At 36.0% G+C, this 23,369-nt stretch overlaps 1 long non-coding RNA gene across 1 annotated transcript; it reads right to left on the bottom strand.

The window, feature by feature from the left end:
- Nucleotides 1–19,598: 19,598 nt before the first annotated feature.
- LOC117214430 lies at nucleotides 19,599–22,777 on the bottom strand. Its single transcript, XR_004488866.1, has 3 exons — nucleotides 22,539–22,777; nucleotides 22,234–22,388; nucleotides 19,599–20,085 (listed from the first exon to the last, which is right to left on the bottom strand). It is a non-coding gene; the product is annotated as an uncharacterized LOC117214430 (long non-coding RNA).
- Between the last annotated feature and the right edge of the window lie 592 nt (nucleotides 22,778–23,369).

Genomic DNA, 23,369 nt, shown 5'->3' with positions numbered 1-23,369 from the left:
ATTTCTAACCGCGATTACAGCCAATTAGTTCATATTATTCGCTACATAATTAATATCTGTATCATGTACAGCGATGCAGGCGGTATTGAAGAAATAAACCATTTTATGTTACAATTACAACGAGTAAATTTACTCGTTTAACTTGACAGGAATTAAAAAGGTACCTGACTTTTAAGTAAGCATTAAATAAGAATTTTAAATATCGCAGACAGTGACGTAGGTGTTATTCAAGAAAAAAGAACATTTTATTTTGTAATTAGCACGAGTAAATGAACGAATATGGATAATATAATATAATGCAAAATATGAATTTTATTTGTCTGATTATTGAATACCTTAACTTATTTCACAGTAACGTCATCGACTGCCGTTAGGCTTTTTTTCCCTTTTTGGTCAAACTAACTGATAGTCGAAAACTAGTATCAAAGACGTGCGAATTTAATCTTAGTTTGTAGAAACTATTAAAATGATAAAAATGGATATCGTATTGAATGGTAAAAGAATGCCAATTTACGATAAAAATTAAGAAATTGTTCAATATGATTTTGTTATAATAGGAAAACCGTCGATTGCAATGTCAAAAGATCGTTACCGTTTGAATGGCATCTCGTCACTTTGTCAAGGTATATAAGGAACACGGAAGTCGCGCGCGAGCTCTTTTGTGCCTGAAATTCCGGAGAGTGAACATCGAAGAAGAACATAAATATAAGGTAAATAAAAAAAAAATCAAATAACAACATTGCAACCAGTAATTTCTAACGTCTAAACCATTAATTTACAACACTTACGCTATTAATTTATAACATTTAAGCAATTAATTTATAACACTTGAACTATTAATTTATAACATTTAAGCAATTAATTTATAACATTTAAGCTATTAATTTACAACATCTAAGCCACTAATTTACAATATTTAAACTGTTATTTTATGCATTTAAGCCATTAATTTATAACATTTAAGCAATTAATTTATAACATTTAAGCTATTAATTTACAACATCTAAGCCACTAATTTACAATATTTAAACTGTTATTTTATGCATCTAAGCCATTAATTTATAACATTTAAACTATTAATTTATAACATTTAAGCAATTAATTTATAACATTTAAGCTATTAATTTATAACATTTAAGCAATTAATTTATAACAATCAAACTGTTATTTTATACATTTAAGCCATTAATTTCTAACATTTAAACTATTAATTTATAACATTTAAGCTATTAATTTACAACATCTAAGCCATTAATTTACAATATTTAAACTGTCATTTTATGCATTTAAGCCATTAATTTATAATCATATTCTCCCATTAATTCAAAGTAATTATGCTCTTAATTTATAGCAGTTGTACCATTAATCGGAAGCAACTCTACATTCATTGATTTAAATCAATACCATCAATTCGTAGTGAGTGAATTAATGATTTATTTTGTTTTATTTTATTAACGAAACCTTTCAAGTCCCTGGAGTGCTATTTTATTTCTATATAGCATTATTTTTTAATTTTAAATACAGCATTTAATTTCTCATTTCACTATTTCGTATAAAACCTCTGGTAACACAGAGTGTAATTTTAAGATGTAATTTTCCATGTCTGCTCAAAACCAAGGACACAACACCATATTCATGGAATCAAGGAAGCAAGTGCAATTTAACCGAAGGCAACGACATCTTATCATTCATCCATACGCGTTACAATTGGTACCTCGCATGGTTTCGTTTCTTCGATGATAAGTTCAATATTCAAGTATGATTATGCGTATCCACGTACTACAGCTATTCTAATTAATAAATTTCAATGCACTACTACTTCTATATACTGCTATTATACTATCACTACTATATGCTACTTCTTTATTATAAAATAATTTTACATCTCTGCTTCCAATGCTTAAAAACTGTTTATATAAATGGGACCCGAGCGTAGTTACCTCCTCGTGGTGGGTCCCGGTAATTGGTATCGTTTCCCAAATAATAATACACCAAGTACTATTTTGAATATTAGTATTATTATTTGAGAAACGATATCAAGCTAAAAACTACTTCAATATAGTCTGGTCTTGATCATCCAAAATAGTTTTGGTGATCTAGACCGGACTAAGACACCCCCGCGGGGGCACCGTGGGACATCGTGGGACATCGCGGGACACCGTGGGATGCGAGCGTTTTAGACTTAATTAATCTTAAGATAGATACCTATGTTATGTGCATTGTAAGCTCATTCTGTACAAAGATACTTATCTATCTTGGAACGAAAAATAAAAATCTCGTCTCTCGTGATGCCCTCGCTTACCACATTGGAAAAATTGTTCCCACGATTTATCGGTTCACGGTCGCTCAGTTCTTTCAAACCGTAGCGTGACGTACTCGCTCGCGCGTATTCCGGGTACGTGCGGGTCAACGTGCACTGGCCAACTCTTTGGATTCGTAAGTCGCCCCAAGCACACCTCTGTCTTGATGACTACTCGACGACTGCTCGTCGTTTGTCTCGAATCACGGGAGTTGTCATCGCACTGGTGATGCCTGCGATTCGCAATACTGTCCGATTGGTACTTCGGTACTCGGGCAGAGACCTGCATTTCACGTCCTCCGTAATCCTGTTCAAGTGACGAACCCGCGGGGGTGGACCCCACTGTTCAGTTGGGGCCTTGCCTTTGTAATCCTGTTCAGCGGTCCCTCCCCGGGCCTTCATTTGTTCAGTTGGAGTGTGTTAAATCGCAGGCCTAATTGCTTGATCGCTAGTATCATCGGTTGGTGCCATCGACCGTGATAAGATTCAGACGACGTGACAGGAATCGGGCGAAGGTCAATGCTTGGGCTTTCCGCTGAACCTTAGGGTTATCCGGTGCACGGGGGTACGTTACGTAGGTTTGTTAGTTCTTTCGAGAGATCGTGATTTCGTTCGTTCCGGGCGCGCCGTGATTTTTCTTTCATCGTCTGATTGTTGGGGCTCCTTTTCCGTAGTAGCCTCATATTGTTTCTTTCGCTCCAAGTTAGACAAATGTGTCTTTGATACCGAATGCGGCCAGTAGGGTTGCGAATTATTGTACTGATCGATGTAATCGTTGTGTGGGAGATAGATGGTGTGTTATGTATGTTGTTTTACCTTTGTAAAGATTCATGTAAGCGCTGCGTTCGAGATATGTGTTTCGCAGTTACGCTACGAAACAACTATCTCTTTACGCAGGCCCATGATCAAGTAGAGTCAGAACTCGACATTCTTGCCAATAGGTTGAATGTCGAGACCGATGCATAATGTTAAATAACTCATGGGCGGGTCTCGTGCGTAGTCACCTCCTCGTGGTGAGACCTGGTAATTGGCATCGCTTTCCAAAAATTAATCAGTTGATTGATTAATCTTTGGAAAACGATACCAAGCCAAGAACTACGCAACAGTCCAGTTTGGATCACCAAAAGCCTCTAAGAGAATTTTGGATGATCTAGACTGGACTGCACCGTGGGACATCGTTGGACACCGTGGGACGTCGTCGGTCCAGTGTGGGTCACCAAATGCCGCGAAAAGAATTTTGGATGATCTACACTGGACTGCAACGTGGGACATCGTCGGTCCAGTGTGGGTCACCAAATGCCGCGAAAAGAATTTTGGATGATCTACACTGGACTGCAACGTGGGACACCGTAGGATACCGTCGGTCCAGTTTGGGTCTCCAAAAGCCTCCAACAGAATTTTGGATGATCTAGACTGGACTGCATCGTGGGACATCGTTGGACACCGTGGGACGTCGTCGGTCCAGTGTGGGTCACCAAATGCCGCGAAAAGAATTTTGGATGATCTACACTGGACTGCAACGTGGGACATCGTCGGTCCAGTGTGGGTCACCAAATGCCGCGAAAAGAATTTTGGATGATCTACACTGGACTGCAACGTGGGACATCGTCGGTCCAGTGTGGGTCACCAAATGCCGCGAAAAGAATTTTGGATGATCTACACTGGACTGCAACGTGGGACGCCGAGGGATACCGTCGGTCCAGTTTGGGTCTCCAAAAGCCTCCAACAGAAATTCTTGGGACGTACATCTAACGTCGTTGGACTGGACACGTTGGCGTTGGACACGTTGGACATCGTTGGACGTTGGACCGTTGGACCGTTGGACACCGTGGGACGCCGTTGGACGTCGTTGGACAACGTTGGACACACCGTTGGACAACGTTGGACACCGTTGGACACCGTTGGACACCGTTGGACACCGTTGGACAACGTTGGACGTTGGACAACGTTGGACGTTGGACACCGTTGGACGTTGGACAACAACGTTGGACACCGTTGGACACCGTTGGACATCGTTGGACAACGTTGGACACCGTTGGACAACGTTGGACACCGTTGGACACCGTTGGACACCGTTGGACACCGTTGGACACCGTTGGACATCGTTGGACATCGTTGGACAACGTTGGACACCGTTGGACACCGTTGGACATCGTGGGACACCGTGGGACATCGCGGGATGCGTGCGTCTTAGTCTTAATTAATCGTAAGGTAGATACCTATGTTAAGTGCATTGTGAGCTCATTCTGTACAACGACATTTATCCACCTTAGAACGAAAAAAAGAAAGATCTCGTCTCCCTTCACTCGCTTACCACACAGTACTTCTTGTACTCGCGATTTATCGGTTCGCGATCACTCAGTTCTTTCAAACCGTAGCGTGACGTACTCGCTCGCGCGTATTCCACGTACGTGCGGGTCAACGTGCACTGGACAACTCTTTGGATTCGTAAGTCGCCCCAAGGACACCTCTGTCTCGGTGACTGCTCGACGACTGCTCGACGTTCGCATCGGATCGCGGGAGTTGTCGTCGCGCCGGTGATGCTAGCGAATCTGTTGGGGATTCAGTCGTGGATCTGCAGTCCTGTCCGATTGGTACTTTGGTACTCGGTCAGGGACCTGCAATTTCACGTCCTCCGTAATTCTGTTCGGGCCCGCGGGAGTGGACCCCACTGTTCAGTTGAGGTCAATGCCTTCGTAATCCTGATCAGCGGTCCCTCCCCGTGAGTGGACCCCACTGTTCAGTTGAGGCCTCTTGCCTTCGTAATCCTGATCAGCGGTCCATCCCCGGGTTCCACATGTTCAGTTGGAGTGTGTTAAGTTGCTGGCCTATGTGCCGGATCCACGGCTGAATTACCCGTGGATCACTTGCATCATCGGTCGGCGCCATCGACCGCGACTCGTGTAAGTTTCGAACGGCGAAACAGGAATCGAGTTACGGTCAATTCTTGGGCTTTCCGCCGAACCTCAGGGTTATCTCGTGTACGGGGGTACGTCGCGTAGGTTTGTTAGTTCTTTCGAGAGATCGCGATCTCGTTCGTTTCGGGCGCGGCGCGATTTTTTTTTTCCTTTATCATCTGATTCATCGGGCATTTTCTTGTTTTCCCATTTTTAAGGGATACTTATTGAGAATACGTTAGAGTTTATAACTTTTCAGTATCTTCAATATCTTACAGTGTCGCAAAAAAATAGAACGATAACTAGTTTAGTACAGCGACTCGTATGTGTCTTCTGCGAGACACGAAATGGTATATACAGTGTCAGTAGCTACATTTTCTTCCTTTCATTCCAAGTTAGATAAATGTGTGTTTGATACCGAATGATGCCAGTAGGGATGCGAATTATTGTACGATATTTGTACTGATCGATGTAATCGTTGTGTGGGAGATAGATGGTGTGTTATGTATGTTGTTTTACCTTTGTAAAGATTCATGTAAGCGCTGCGTTCGAGATATGTGTTTCGCAGTTACGCTACGAAACAACTATCTCTTTACGCAGGCCCATGATCAAGTAGAGTCAGAACTCGACATTCTTGCCAATAGGTTGAATGTCGAGACCGATGCATAATGTTAAATAACTCATGGGCGGGTCTCGTGCGTAGTCACCTCCTCGTGGTGAGACCTGGTAATTGGCATCGCTTTCCAAAAATTAATCAGTTGATTGATTAATCTTTGGAAAACGATACCAAGCCAAGAACTACGCAACAGTCCAGTTTGGATCACCAAAAGCCTCTAAGAGAATTTTGGATGATCTAGACTGGACTGCACCGTGGGACACCGTGGAACACCGTGGGATATGTCTTGGCTATGTCGAATCCATTCTGAGCCCATTCTGTACAATGATACTTATCTGACTTGGAACGAGATATAAAAATCTATTCTTTTTTTCCACTGAATCTTGCGGTTATTTTGTGCACAGGAGTGCGTCGCGCGAGTCCATTGATTCTTCTGAAAGATCCCGATGTATGAAATCATTCTCTTATTTCAAGCCAATTTTTGACGAATTATCTTATTGTTTCAAATTGAGTTATAACGTCATAAACTTGCAACTTAGTAACAGTTGGATTCAAATACCTCGAAACAAGGTTTCGCGCGCGTTTGTGCAGTATTCTTTAAGTATATTTAAGTGGCGAACTTTTGAATTCTTGCAAATATTTTCCAATATTTATAACACACGACTATAGCATATTAGTGGAATGTATATTTCGTATTCTAATAACGAAAATTCACAGTATGTATTCTAATAACGAACAGTATAATTCTGGCAAACGAATTTTCAACGAATATTTTTCATACTCGTACCAATTTCTTAATAATAATCTTTTAAGCGTAAACAAATAGCAGTATTTTCTAAATAAACGTTCGATAGGGAAAAAAAGAAAATTGTCGAAACGATGTTTCCCTTCTGTCCCACCGCCCACCCTACCCCACCCCCACACCCAACCCGCCATTAAACAGCTTTTTTTTCAAGGAATATTTGTAACCGCGCGCAATGCGGTTGTAGAGTCAGTGTTTGCTACGCGATAGTTTCTTTTCACTATTTTAATAGTTTTGATTAAATTCGATCGAATAATTACTCGCGAAAGTAATACAATTTTATCAAAGAAATTTGTCATGCGATATTAGAGTACTTGTTCGCCGATTATAATTTTACCGGTCGCGGTAACGTAGTCTTTTATTTTTTTTTTTTTTTTATTTTTTTGAATATTCGTTTTCGGTATTAGAGTCAGTGCCTCCGTCAAGAGGATAGATAAAGCCTCTCCAGAAGCTCAAAAATGTAAGTAGTTTTGTATAATGTATTTCAATTTGTTCTATTTATTATATTTTGTTTGAAATATTGTTAATTATAAAATAAAAATGATCGATTATTTAGAAAGCTGTAAATGTCCTTTTTAATTGAAATAAAGTCTTCAAGTCTTAACAGTAAAATACAATAATTGTCTCTGATGTGCATCAAAAATCACTGAATTCTCAATTTTTTCATTTCAAACATTTATATTAGAATTTCAATTTACATTACTTATTAGAGTTTATTAAAATTTTAGTCTTTATTATTGCTAAAGTTCCAAGTTTGTATTACGTATTAACAATATTAATGATATCTTATGTTTTGTTATAGACATATCGCTGCTTCAACTTCTTTATCTTCTTTGGGAGTGTCCTAACAGTGGCTGAAAAGCCAAAAATGTAAGTACTTTTACATTATGTCTATTCTGTATATTTTTCTGTCATCGCCATCATTTAAGAGATACAATTTGATCGATAATTTACCAGTTTAGAATCTTCTCAGTTTATTCTTTCGTTACAATAAAATAAGCGTTAAAGTCTTAATAACAAATTATGAAACAAATGACCAACACATTTCACAAATCATTAGATTCTTCATTTTTACATTTTTAACTTTCATATTAAAGTTTCACTTCTTATACTTATCAAAGTTTATTAGAATTCCAACCTTTATTATTACCAAAGATGCAAATTTAATAAACTTCCATTTCTCATTATCTCCAACTTTTCAAACAATCTCCAATCACTCATCATGTTTTATTCTGTGTTTTATTTAGTTCACCACTGGACCTCCCACGGTTCCTGTCTAATGTTAATCTCCATGATGATATTCGCTGGAGTGGCGCAACAGCCATGGTACGCCCTCTGTTTCTTCGCTTCGAACAGTGAGTCGCATGCGTTTCTGTTCCTCCGGTCACCTAATCATGTCGTAGGATGAAAGGTCCGAATCGACACGGGTGACTGGTTGTATTACGTAGAATTGTTTGCGAGCATAGTGACCGCGGGTATTTTTTATACCCGTGAGTAGTAACACTCTTTGTTCAAATTTATTAATTTAATTAATTTAATTTATTAATTAAACGAGTCTCAGTCTTTTTTCAATTAAAAATCTTTTTTTGCGATATTACAATTTTCTTCTGATTTATTAAATTAATAAATTAGGGTTACTTGCTTGCTATTAAATGAATAGAGTAGAGTTAATAAGAAACGAAGTAGTAAAACATAAAATCAAAGAAAGTTAGTCCGTTAAATAAAAATTACACGAACTAATCATCTTTTTAGATCAGGATTTTCAGGTTTAACCCTTTCCGTGCCCATTGTCAGGATCCCATTCACGTGCCCGGGTGCTACTTGAATGGGAGAAAGACATTGGGCACGATGATCTAGAATTAAGTAATGTAATAATTTGTCAGCGACTGACGATGCGTTAGTATATCGTGCACGACGTATTTTCCACATTATGAGTGTGTGTGTGTGGTTAGGCCGTGGAATTGCGTCGCTTTTTCCCATTTCTTACAACTTCAAATATTAAAAACGTCGAGACACATATCGATTCAATTACGTCACAATTTCTCATAATATCACCCACGCGATTAAGTGTAATCAGACTCTTGATATTGCTATCAATTGCAATTATAATTCCAACTTTGCTTATATTTATTTTCAAAATATAATTCCCTCGCGCGTGCTTTATCACGTTTCACGCAATGGTCGCTAGCCTTCGTCAGTCGATTTCAGGAAAACGGTACGTACCTTAGAGTGTGCATGGTGTGTGTTAAGCTCGGGTGTCGGAGGCGTCCCGGGACGTCCTCTCTAGTGTAGGACCTTTGCGCCCGAGCGTTTGCGTGAGAACCGTGGAGCGTGTGTGTTGGTGTGCCCGTTTTGCCATTTTTTAAATATAGGGCTAGGTAGGATAGGTAGTATACTTTCTGGTGTGTCTGTTATAATTATAAGTAGGTAGGGCCGGGCAGGTTGGCACAGTCTCTGGTCGGGTAGGCGCGTTTTCGCGTGACCAACCTGTTTCTGGAAATTTATTTGAAAAATCGACGGTGAAACTGGCACGAGCAGAGCATGCTCTCGTCTCTGGTTTTGCCTATCGATTTTTCGAATTTCGCGGTCGCGGTCGCGAATGGGTCGAAACGAACGTTTATCGCTCGAGCACGCACATGCGAGTGGGCAACGATCACGGCCGTGATCGTTGGCCAGTCCATGCGCACTTCAATCAGCTTCCGCGGTTTATATTTTTATTTCACCTTTATAAGTTTTTTTTTTCTTTGCGATTTAGAAGTCTCGAGCTTAGATTTAAGTTTCAGCGGGCATTGCGCTCGAAGAAAGAAGAGGCTATAAGCCGAAGAGGCCCGGCAAACTGCCACTCAAGAGGGCAACTACCAATGGGCAACATCCTCTGGGTCATCCAGAGCATGGGAAGTCATTATCGTTACTACTTTGTCACTATGCTCGCTTTTAGTGTTTGTAGTAGTAGTAGTAGTAGTAGTTTTTGGCCGATGTATATCGGTCCATCGTCCCATTGGGCAAATCGCGATTTTTCTTATTAGTGTGGCGACAGATTAATTACGGGTTGAATTAGAGTTGCGAAATAACATCGCGGCTTTTAATTAGCGTGGCGAGAAAATGATCACGGTTTGAATTAGTGTTGCGATAAAATGATAATCGCGTTTGCCTTAGAGTTGCGAATTACCATATCGCGATTGTCTTTTGCAATTTTTATTATAAATTTTTAGAATCTCTTAGAGAATTATACGTGTCAGAATTTATCTTGTTTTCTATTGTTTAAAATTAGATTATAAAAATGTTGATTTTTAATTAATTTTATAGTATTGCAAATAGCAATACCAGAATATTCAAAGTAGCTTTTTCATACAGTAAATAGTAATTTTCATTGAATTCACTTTAAGAATTAGCGTTGCGATAACGAAAGATCGCGTTTTTTAAATAGAGTTGCGTTTACGAAATGCCCAAACCCTCCGACTGCATTTGTCGGACACTGGATCACACGTACAGCTGCAAAAGCTGTACAAATGTGATCGTTGTTCGGCAATCTTCTAAATGGTTGCACTACGATCACTCGCTATTAGTAGTGTTGCGTATTGCTTAAATACGAGTGCGTAGATTTATATTTATTAGCGTTGCGTATCAAATTTCGCGAATTTTCAGAATTTTTTTTTTTTTTTGATGGTAGATTAATTGATATTGCAGATATAAAACGAAGCACTCGTCGCGTTTGATTTTGAGAATTTTCTGCTTCAGAAATATTAATAGTAAATTAGCGTTGCGAAATAAGAATATTCCCTTCCACTCACGGTTTATTGATCGGGTTTATATAGAGTGGAAGGCGATCGAATTTTACTAGCCCTTCTGGCTACTGCTTTGTTTCTTTTTCAGCGCCCCTTAATGTCCCCCTTATTAACGCGCTACTCAATGTCCCCCTTGTTGATGCATCCCTTAATGTCCCCCTTATTAACGCGCCCCTTAATGTCCCCCTTATTAACGCGCCCCTTAATGTCCCCCTTATTAACGCGCCCCTTAATGTCCCCCTTATTAACGCGCCCCTTAATGTCCCCTTTATTAATGCATCCCTTAATGTCCCCTTTATTAATGCATCCCTTAATGTCTCCTTTATTAATGCATCTCCCTTAATATCCTCCTTATCAATGCCCTTATTAACGTGCCCCTTATTAACGTGCCCCTTATTAACGTGCCCCTTATTAACGTGCCCCTTATTAATGAGCCCCTTATTACTACGTTTAATACAGAAAATACTGCTACAAGACATATTGCCTTGTCAGCATGAACATTGCTATTAGAATTAATGCTGGCGATCGTTCGTTCTTAGAATCATAAATTTTATGATCTTTTCGGCTGCGATATTGTCGATCTTTTTTGACACGTAGAATTTTATAAATATTCGAATTTCATTTGCGTGAAACAGAAGTTCATTCGCGATCACCGTTAGTTTGTAACAACAATTTTGCACAAAATGATTTATGTGCACATCTTTCGGTTTGTTAACTGTACTAAATAAGAATAATATAGCAGTAAATAACAATATAATAATAATATAAATAACAAGAAAACAGATAGAAATAACAGACATTAAAATTGAAAAGGCAAACGCAAACGATTTTATATTAATCGATTTTTCTCTCATCTTTGTATTCAAATCGGATTTTCAATTTTTAATTCAGTCCAAATTCAATTACTTGAAACTCGATTACTTAAAATACTCGCTTTCAAATTTCCTAGTTTCGACTAAAAAGATACAAACAATTCGCTATTTTTTTTTTCCAAAAATTTCTCAACACCAATTTATTCTAATTGACAATTATTACTTTATTTTTCACTTTTTTATAAAACATTCTCATCTCAAGACTGTCTGAGTTTCTCTTTCCAAGTACTAATCCAGCAAACGAGTTTGTCTCAGATTGAATATCACGTAGTGTCTTCGATAATTATACATATTTTATAGAATTTTACTAATCTTTCGCAGATTGAATTTCTTTCGGAGTCTTTTATAGAATCCAGTTCTCGTGAAGCTCCTTTTTTGTGCTATCGAATCTCTTGCGAAAAGGTCTCTCATACTTCTGACGTTATCCCCTCCCTTTCCCTTTGTTACATTCAGATTATTACGTAGACAGGTTAAGTAGATGTTTAGACTTTTACGTAGCTGTGATTTATGGTTGGGTAGATTAGATTTTTAGATGCACGGGTCCTAGTCAGGTTTAGTTCTCGCGTCGGTTTTTCATCTCGAAGCTCCTTTTGCTGTTTGTTTCGAACATTGTAGAAACGCACAGCAAAAGGAGCATTTATTTGACGATAAATACATTTCAGACTTTTTTGCGTAAATGGAGGGTGGATGGGTCGCGGTTAGGGTGGGTCTCCACTCGCAGCACCTCCACGTGGTGAGATCCGGGCAATCAGTATTATTTGATATACAATTACTAATTGTATCACTATACAGCCAAGCAATTAACTGTATAACTGATACAATTATTAATTATATGGCAAGTAATATGAGCTAATTGGCTGCGACCCTGACTAGGTACTCTTATCGATGCATCTATGGTACATTAAATTAGTGAAATATGATTCAGACTAATAATAAGTACTTTTGGTACTCAGTATAGTATAAATAAGAATGCAGTATTTTACTCCATCTAAACCTCTTATGGGTTTCGATGAGTAGACGGGCTTAATGTTCAATCTACCATTTCTTTTGCATCTTATTTTGTCGTTCGATTTGAGAATCACTGCACGCCCCGTTGCGTAGGCTAACCGTCTTTCGCTCGTGTAAGGCGGATTGCTCGCGTGCAGGCACAATTCAGCCGATTTTTCATTATCGATAACTAAGAAACAAAGCCGAAAACGCGATTTTTGTATTCTTGATCTTTGACTTATTTCGGCTTCGACAATCACCCCTTAAATTTCCTTACACCTAGCCAAACACCCTGTATAATGGGATCCGGGCATGGTCACCTGGTCGTGGTGGTGGGTCCAGGTAATTTGTATCGGTTTTCAAATATCAGTATCTCGAAATATTAGCGTAAATATTAGAAAATGAATAGAATCTTATAGAATCTTATTTTGTTCTCTAATTGATCCCGGTCTTGTTCTCCGATCTCGTGTTTAAAGAAAGCTCAGCCGAGTCATATTAAAGTGGCAAAAAATGGAATGTTAGAGTTTAGTAGAACGATTCGAATTTCCCTTTGCTGGACACGGAATTATGCATAGAGTGTCAGTAGCTTCGTTTCATTTCCTTCCTTTCAAACTATACAAATGTTGCCAATAGCGTTGCGGATTACCGCACAATGTTCCGAATTACCGACGATCGATGTAATCGCTGTGTGGCAGATAGATGTTTGGCAGCTTAGTTTGCGAAATATATATCTCCATTTATCATTTATCTATCATATATTTATCTCTCATTTGTCGCCCATGAGCAATTAGCGACGGAATTCTTGCTAATAGCTTCGATGTCGAGATTTCTGTGTAACGTTGACTAATTCATGGGTAGGTCTCGTGCTGAGACCTGATAATTGCCATTCTTTCACAAAGATTAACTTTTATATTATATTCTTGTTAATCGATTAACTATCTTCGGAAAAACAAGTTGAGAACCACGCACGATGCAGTCCAATCTAGATCATGCAAAGTTCTTGTCGTAGTCTTTTAGTAATGTTGGCAACTAAGTGATTGCGGCTTTTGTCATTAGGTGATAATGACAGAAGCCGCAATCACTTAGTTGCCGACCCAATAGTTTGACTGAATTTTAAGTCTCGTTCTTGGACGAAGAAAGACGACGGGGGTTACAAGCGACTCAATCTTTATTTCAAGATTTAGTTTCAAGCCTCGCTTTTAAATCTCAATTTTCAGCCGCGTAGTTATCTTCGAGCCTCAGTTTCGTATTTTTAATTCAAAGCCGTGTCCATCTCGTCGGTACCAGTAACATACCGAATCGATAACGTAGCACGCGAAACGAAAATGGTAAGGGGACCCTGTAATCCGCAAGACACGGGATGCGCAAAAGTTTCGCATGTCGCGTCTATCTTGTGCCTCGTCTGTGATTTAATAACAACGTCGACAATGATTTATCGGAAACCAATCACGAACTAGTATAATAGATAATACCGCAGACGACTAGTCAGTGGTAATACCAAAGCGTCGATAACTGGCGCCACCTGCGAAAACCAATTTCAACTCCAAGTTCTCATGACGAAAGAATCTGACGTTATCAGTCGCGAGTTTATCGACGATGCGAAATAAAATTGCGAACTTATGCCACAGAACAGGTACGGATGTACGTACGTACGTCATCTGTGCTTATGCGAAAGACGAATGCTCGTCTCTGCTTGCGCGTAACAATAGCAAAAGCACGTCATGGTCAGATATACTGCATTATATACATATTAAAAAAAAGAATAGTTTTGACAATTTATAATTAGACAGAGATCGTTTCTATTACAGTCCTGCGATTATAGCAATGTATTTAACCTGAATAATTTAATATTCCCGTCAGGCAAAGGAAATATTTGTAGAAAAAAACTATTTACATAGCGATTTCTCAACGTGTTACTCAAACGTGTTAAACGATCGTTAAACTTTTTGAACGTCGTAAAGCTTGTTTTAAACGTTTGAAAGAAAAATTGATAGTTAACCGGCGCTCTCGGAAATTATCTGAATCTCGATGTTCGAATCCTTGCGTAAGTATTGGGTTGGCAACCAAGTGATCGCGAATCTTATCGTTACCATCTATTGACAAAATCCGCAATCTCTTAGTTGCGCGTTTCTTGAGAAAAATCAGCGTACTAAGTTCGAAATTGGTAAAAATTGTAAGGGAAAATCTTGTTCGTATGAGAGGAATTTTAATATGATAGGAACATTTCTTTTATTTAATTGCCGCGTTAAATTCTTTCTTTTATGGTAACGTTTGGTATGGAGAAACTATGGCAGTGAATCAAGTTGGGCTTATCGATCGAAGGAATCGATGTTCGTGCTATTTTCCACTGTGTATAAACTCATTTCGCCTGAATTAACTATTATCGACGATCAAATAACATTTTAAGAGATTAGATAGCGGATTGAACCGAAGTTATACCAAAAACCTGCACTTTTGTGAAATCTAAAATCAACAAATCGGATCATTGGGTAAAAGCGGTGAAAAAGTTCATTTTATCATCAATCAATACCAATCGAAGTTGCATGATTGCAATACGGTGCTATAATGTAGAGAATTCTTGGAAATTATATATTCTAATTAGATAGATTCATAATTACGAATTTACCAGTTTTGTTAATTATTTTATGCTGATGACGAATTATTGTTGATAATGGCCGATTAGATTACTTATGAAGCAATAATACACATTTACGTTTGCAATTTTTTCATATCAATTTATATCATCGAACTCGGTTTCTTTAGTGTCGTAATAAAATATTTACTTTGTTATTTTGACGCGCTTAATAGATTGCGAAACATCCTTCGAGTAGTCTAAATACTTTCGGTCTTTTCTGTGTAAATAAATACTGAAAAAACATTAAGAATTTTATTTATTGTTTTCATGATCTTTTTCTCTTTCGAGTCTTTCTTATTGCAGGCTATTTATTTATTTTATTTATTACTTATAATTATTTATTATTATTATCGTATTTATTTTTTCAAACTACCTTCGTACCTAGAAACCTACAGTTAACACTTCATTCAAAGAAATGAGAATTTTCGAAATTTTAGGATAACTTGTATTTATTTAAAATATCTAGAAAGCTAGAAGTTTGATTCATCAGAGAAAATTTCAATTTCCGTCTAGAACTATAATTTCCACATTTATTTACACCATATTAAGAATTAGTTTCCTAACCTCATACATACGTGTATGAAGTTATTATATTTGTTAGAAATATTTATCATATTTCCCAGAAAGCGAATATTTATTACTCAATACATAATTTCACAACTTTGTATCTTCTCGTAGACGTTACACACAGTGGAACATTTTATTATTCGGTTTATTCTGCGTAAATTTACCTATACTTCGTAACAGTACAACACATTTAACCGTACATAATAAGAAATACGTCGTACAGGTGGAAAATTTATATTTCAATTAACGCGACGTATGCAGCGATAAAGAGCATACGTACGAGAATACGACGAAATATTAAACTCCACATTCTCAGGAATTTTTGTTAAAATCGATGTTCCCCCTGTCTCCCGTGGACTCATCGTGCAATCCTATTAAAAGAAAATTTCCGCACCAAAAACGTCAGCCTGACACTAAAAATCCTAATTCCCAATTAACTCATCATTCGTCGTTGCATCGAAATCGTCTCTCGATCACCTCCTATGGCATCCATTCATATACATAATAATATGACGTGTATCAGTGATGGCAGCTCGCAATCTGTCGCTCATGGGTCAACGTCACCATAACAGGTTATTTACCGTAATTTGTCAAATCGACCGCCAGAGTGCAGCCGGTGGTCCTTCGCTCGTAACGCAAATCTAACCTGCATAACCAATTTCTTACTTTCTCCTAAAACAGCAAAAATAAGCGAAGGAAGTGTTTTTGAGGCGCGTTTTCGCGCCGCGTGTATTGGCGTAGACGCTCGCCTCCAGCACGCGGCATTGACCATTTCACAGCAGCCCAATTTCCATTTGTTACGCAATTGATGCAATTAGGTACGTCAATCAGCGGGATAATGGAATGGTCGAGATGGATACCGGCTAACAATGCGGAGTTAATCCGACTTCAAACGCTCGCCAGCGATGAAAACATGCTTTCGTCTTGCGTTGAATGGATAGCAGACCCAGCTATACCCAGTGTCCAATAATTCCATACTGTTGTGCAGCAAAGGTTAGGTGTCAAGGAAATTTTCTAATGATGGATTACGTAGCTTGAGATTGCCTTGAGAATTATAAGAACTGATACGAAGCAGCCGGATTTTGAATTACTGATATTTGTTCGAAATACGATAATTTTTTATTTCTTTATTTCTTGTAGGTTGGTCGTTAGTGAATATGGAATAGTTCTACTTTCGAGAAGAGATGTTTATTTCCGCTTTCGATAAAGTATTCTAACGTTTTTCTTTTTCGTTTCTCGTGTCATTAGTGTTAAAATATATGGGTCAGATAAATAAAGAAGAAACAGAGGAAGTAAATCTGCTGTAGAAAAGATGTGCTGTAGATAAATTTTCTTATTATCGTTTTATTAGCATCAGCAACCGACAAGCGTTTCAATTAATAAATGATTGCTAGTAACTAGTGGGTTTTGGAATAATCCTATTACGAAAAGGAAACTTTAATTTTAATACCTTTCGCTAGAATAAATTAGTATCTCTTCTTCTTACATTTTACTATCGTTAATAGAAGATTTGGAATAATTCTTCTGTAGAGGAGAAATTTTTATTTCTATCTTTTAGTTTAATATTTCGAATGGCCTAATAATAAAATCGTGCAATTGGAGAGATGACGAGGCATTAAACATTGAACAAAAACGCGATTGCGTGGTAAAAATTATCGTCGATACATGGTATAGAATATATTCTTAATCTTTATATAATATTATTCGATAATTACATCGACGACAATTCGTACGTAAGTGAAGCATTATTTCATCGTATTTCCATAATTCGCCTCGTCTCCAACCACTCACCCGGAACGTGTATCAACAAAAAGGAATTACATAAATAATAATTAACAAGTATGACCTCAACGGATATTAAAATTCAGAATCGAGAATTTCGTCGCCTGCTTTATACAATGATTCTGGGATCGTGTACATTCTATTCCACGTCACTCTCAATTTCAAACACACTATCACATTCGTCTTTCGAAAAGAAATTCTAAATTCCGTAATTATGCAATTTCAAAAAAAAAAAAAAATAAACGATCGTAAAATTTCGAAACAGAGATTATACATTAATTAATATTTGAATAGACATTCTCAGAATTTATTAGAAACAAGCATGTTGGAATATTTGCAAATTTTGATTATATGTGATATGATATTTTATAACTTTATTTGCCATAAAAAATATCTCGAAATTTCTCAGAAATATATATATTGTTAGAAAATTTTAAGATTTTACCAATCTAAGAAAATCTTGAGTTTTTAAAAAATCGAACATTTTTCAAGAAAACTGTCGAGTCAGGATGCAGTATCTAAATCATCAGCCTTTCAGCAGAAGATCTTCGACATAAGCAATACAAAATGTTAGTCTAGAAAAAGAATGAAATGAATAAACATAGCGGGTATCAGGAAGTAGGAACACAGAAATATTCTGACGTGATTTAACATGGAAAAAGCTCGTTTGTAAGAAATGAATACATTGTATATCGAGTACAAAAAAAAAAAAAAAAAAAAAAAACAGTCAGATCCAAAGAACCGGCGCGCGTGTGGAAAAGGCAAATTTTCGTGCAACATTATGCACTGTATAATCGAATAATCGAACATACATAAAACTGTTCACCCGTAGTTCATGGCAATTTATAACATGAGGAAAGCAGATAAAAAAAGGCGCTGCTTTGCATCGGTAATTCCATCCAGCGGCTTCTCATAAATATTCACGGTAAATATTACGTGGATGTACGTCAATATGAGTGTTGAAAAGCAGAAATGTTGCTCGAAGATCAGACTGCACCTCGAACAAGTTCAGTAAATGGGCTTCCTCATACAGATTGCACGGTTTCTACAAAGCATCGAATCTTGGTGTCTTATGGGACACGAGAACGATTATTAAATTTATAATATTGTAACTTAAATATAATAATAGTTGAAGCAGTACTATGTAATAAAATATATAATTTGAAGCATTAAAATGTAAAATGGTATTTAAAGGAAAATTCAATTCTAACATTTGGTGAAACAAATAATTCCTTAGCTAACGTATATGTTGAATAATATGTTGTATATATATATATACAGGGTGGTTGGTAATTGGTGGTACAAGCGGAAAGGGGTGATTCTATGCGAAAAAAGAAGTCGAAAATATAGAATAACAATTTTTCGTCCGAGGCTTTGTTTTCGAGAAAATCGACTTTGAATTTTCGCTCGGTACGCGTGCGGTACGTTATAACGGATCTCACTGTAGATCGTTGTCTCGATGGAAAAATTAAAAAAAAAAAAAATTTTTATTCTATATTTTCGACTTCTTTTTTCGCGTAGAATCACCCCCTTTCCACTTGTACCATCAGTTACCAACCACCCTGTATATTGTTATAACAACGTTATATCTATAAATATATATTCTATACGATAACTGATCCCATTTAGAAAATACGCATTTCAGCATTTTTGTTACGATTCATGCAACTTGTTGGAATAAATTAAAATAATAAATTCACGTTCAGGAAAGATATGCCATGATCTATTTTTACTGCGAAGGCCTCAAATGTAATCAATTCGCAAACATGTTTCCACTTTTCCGAAGATAGACAACTGAGAAGTAAACATTTTGTGAAGATAGATTAATAGGGAAATTTTTACTTCCCAGGAATGCATGGGATATCAGTAATGAGAAATCATGTTGGCTTTGAATGAAGTACAAGTGAACTATGGATTTTATTTAATGAAATAGATAGTGGAGAGATAATGTAAAAGATTTGTTAACAAAGATTTGTTGAAGAAGGTCAGTCATGCATATCGAAGCCAATTATGATGATTTTGTATGCAAGTTCAACAATGTGATATAGTATGGGTTAAAAGGCAAGCCTGAGAAGTATAGAACTTTAACTACTTTATTGCCACATTGAAATGAACATGTGTACGATTTTATCACGATTACGTAATTAGTAAATTACATTATTTTGATAGAGAGAATACTGTGGTAGGGAGAAACAAGTTGTAACACACTGTGGCTTTTTTATTCTTATTATAAGAGAGATTCTGAAGTAAGATTTGCTAAAATGGAATATTCCAGCATTCAACTAGGAAGAGAAATTTATTCCAAAGAGGGGACACAGAAGTCAGTGTCCAAAAATTTAGAACAGCTAAATCATGAGGTACACGCGTGACACGAAATTCATATCTGTCAGCCATGAAGAGTAGCAGATAACCTTGACACTTCAAACTTATGCCCATGAAGACTCTCGCAATCAGAAATTTTCCATTATTGTTAATGACAGCAAATATCCAAAATTGTTTGTTAGCTGAATCTACCAGCATCAGGAACTGTGTCATAAGCATAACTGTAGGATACTGCAAAGTATTTTGATGATAATAGTGATCCTTCTTAAGTAGGGGACAAAGGAAAATCCATAATCACAAATTTCATAAAACAGGTGCAGTGAAGAGCTTTTTAGAATGTAAAAGTAAAACAATTTTGAAGATCTCTTTGAAGAAGATTCTATGACACACTTGTTCTGTGTCTAGACACTGTCTAGGTGATAATAATAAATCTTCTCAAGCAGAGAACAAAGAACTCAAGAGTGGAAGATCATTGGAGGCTCCTTCAGTGGGAAGTTTCATTCAGAGCATCTTTGAGAAATCTAGAATTGAATCAGTAGTTAAAAACTTATTTCCCTCTATAAAATCTTAATAACTAAGAGGTAAAAAGAAAAAGAAGAAAGGCAAGTCTCTTAAACTTTTCTTCCTGAGATATTAAATATTAAATAATGTAGCGTAGAAATGATTCTGAAATGTTGAAATGAAAAATTTCACTGAAGATATATTTGGAGAATCTAAAATTGAGAAAATAGTAAAAGCCTTAGAACTGAAAGAGTCTAGACTTGGTCTAGATCTGAAAGAATCTTCCAAACTTCTAGAGTTAAGTGCACTATAAAAATGTTGAGACTTCTCTATCTAGGAATCATGTAAAACCTGAACTATTAAGAGACAAAATATCCTATTATAAATTGTTTTAAAAATGTTGACAAAATAGTTCTAAATATCTAAACATTTACATAAAAATTATACAAAATTATACATAAATCTTCTAAAATAGCATAGAATACACGCGGGCTGTTGTATTTCTGTTTTAAGCGACGATATTGGGTGGATGAGCTCGCAAAAATAACTAAGCGGCTACGAAATTAGATGATCACAGTCGGAAGGCTGTCCAAAAAGCTCAAAGCTCCCGTAGGCTGAGCAGTCTGGCTCAAAACTGTGCAGCACGTGTTGGTCACGTAACTTTTGACCCGATTGGTTCAAAATTGGTAAAAAAAAATTGTCGGATAAAACTAGAAATCTATCTTGAGGCTTTAATTAGTTTCAAGGTCAGTGAGAATTTTTGGAATTCAGTTAGAGCCTTTGGGAGATTTTTTATTAGGAAAAGGAAGCGTTCAAAATATAATACTCGTTTAGAAATTTTAATACCGTGAAATCAAATAAATAATAAAATTAAAATTGAATTAATCGAATTTTGTAAAAATTAGAATTTTTATTTATACTAGAATCCTAACAAATTTTGAAAAATTTCGAATTATCGAGGAAGAGGGACAATTTTATCTTTTGAAAGAAAGAGACAAGACCAATAATAATGGGCAATTTTCTAAAAAATTCGGCTCTTTACGTGAAAGCTGGATCTGGCACTTACTGTTGAAAGATAGATACTTTCCTTTCAATCATTTTTCTACTGAAGACGAAAAGCAAAATCAAATATTTGGATTATTTTACGAACGTAATATAGTTTGCATGACTATGGGGGAATTTTTATTTTTAAAAAATCTGCGGTGAGGATCGATTCCTTTACTTGGACTGAGCGTCAAGTTAAAGCGTCGAGTGTCCAGAATATTCTGTACAGCTTGATCCAGCGTATTCTCGTTCAAAGTGCAAATCACTTTAAAATGCGACTATTCCGTGCTGAATGTGATGGCGTTTCTTAATTATTTGTTATCTTTTCCCTTTTTAATAATGTATTAAACGTAATTAAAATTTTGTCTTTTTTTATTAATCTAAAAATTGCGAAAACCATTTATTTAAAGAATTAAAGAATTACGTGTATCTTCTATGTTAAAAAATCGTTTTCAACTGTATTGTCATTTGGGAATTGCAAGATCAAAATAAAATAATAAACATAATTAATGATCAAATTTAAATAATAAAGGTACCTTTAGTCCATGGGAAAAATTGAATTTTACTGTAACGATAAGAATTTATATCTTTCAATATCTTTATAACTTTCCAAAAAAATATACAAGTTTAAACTAGCATTTGGACTCAGATTCAAGATCAAAGATTCAAGTACAACATTCTTCTTGCACAATCCTGGCAAATGATTAATTCTTTTGCACTGATTAAAATCTTATTTTTCCATCACTTTATTTTTTATTCTATCTAAAAGAAATTAATTTGCATCAAAAGCTAATGTTGCGTACCGAATTTCATAATCGCAATTAACTATAAAATATTGCCGAGACAAGATAGAATAAACATAATAAAGAAGCAAATATGGCTGAATGACCTTTTGTAATTGGCGGAAAGGTTTCTATTGGCGCAATAATCTTTCTTTTTATAATTAAGGTATTAAATACGTATCAAAAAATACATAGAGAAATAAACATTTTGTTTAAATATTGGGATATTATACATATTTATATAGCTTCATTATTTTAGAAATATTGCAACGTTATAATATCTCCATTACTGCGCACGCATACATTTGTACTCACACATAAAAAAAATTCAATTAGACTCACCAATTACTTGGTCCTACGACAATGCTTTCCATTTTGTTAAATTAACGGCTGCTTTACTCTTCCTACTTCTTTCCTACTTCACTCTTCCTACTTCTTTCCTACTTCACTCCACTTAAATTTATTCCTGTTACATTGCTCCAGTAGTTGAATTAAACCTAGAACAGGCGAATTTACAGCGTCAGATGTGGAAAATAAATTGAAGGTGCAAAGCGTCAGTAATGTTCTCATACGAAGTAACAAACATTGAAACGAAATAAATTATCGATATCGTTCGCGAAATTATAACATTTTATACAATAGTATACCGTTTAATCACTCTTTGAGAAAGATTTATGGTAATTGAAGTCACTTTCCTATATAATTTTCACAATTTCATGCAACAAAACGCGAATTCAAACTGACCGACGCGGAAAACGCGGAAACTACTAGCGCCACTTGCGTTCTCTTCTCTAAATAGAATTTAAATTCGAAATAGGTACTATATATCATACTATTCTCTTTTTATACATTACTCTTTATTTCTTTTATATGAAAATTTGTATAATAAAACATTATAAACACAATACAATTTAATTTACGTACTTTTGGCTATAAAATTTATATAACAGAATGTATAATAATATGAATAGAATTTATAATAAAGTATAGAAATATATCTAGCCCAATCTATATTTGGAAGTTTAAAGAATAGACAAGTATGTTTTGTAAGTTATTTTTAATATACTAATAATCTACACAATTATCGTTTAATTAAATAAATCATTTTACTGTTCTTTAGATTCAAATATCACCGTTTTAATAATATTATATATTGAATATATACACAGCTACCACATAAATCATTCAATGCAAAAATAGTAATAAAATCAGAAATTTATTCATTCTTTTTCACGTTATGCCAAACCGGAGAATTAGTGCATTTTCTGTTGTATGTAATAATAAGCAAGTACAGTGTAAAATGTTAATCTACCCAATCTATTAATATTAATAATAATATTTGAAATGCGAGAATTGCTTATTAACGATGTCATTTCAAAATTATGTGTTCACAAAACTTTTTCATAATGTTATAAATACTTCAATTTTTTTAAACTTTATAAAATTGTGAGATCAAGGTGGAAAAGATAAGATAGTGA

This window comes from Bombus bifarius, unplaced genomic scaffold (assembly GCF_011952205.1).
Source record: "Bombus bifarius isolate JDL3187 unplaced genomic scaffold, Bbif_JDL3187 scf7180000009200, whole genome shotgun sequence".
NCBI lineage: Eukaryota > Metazoa > Arthropoda > Insecta > Hymenoptera > Apidae > Bombus > Bombus bifarius.
The sequence above is the reverse complement of the archived record's forward strand: the minus strand, read 5'-3'. Positions and strand labels throughout refer to the sequence as shown.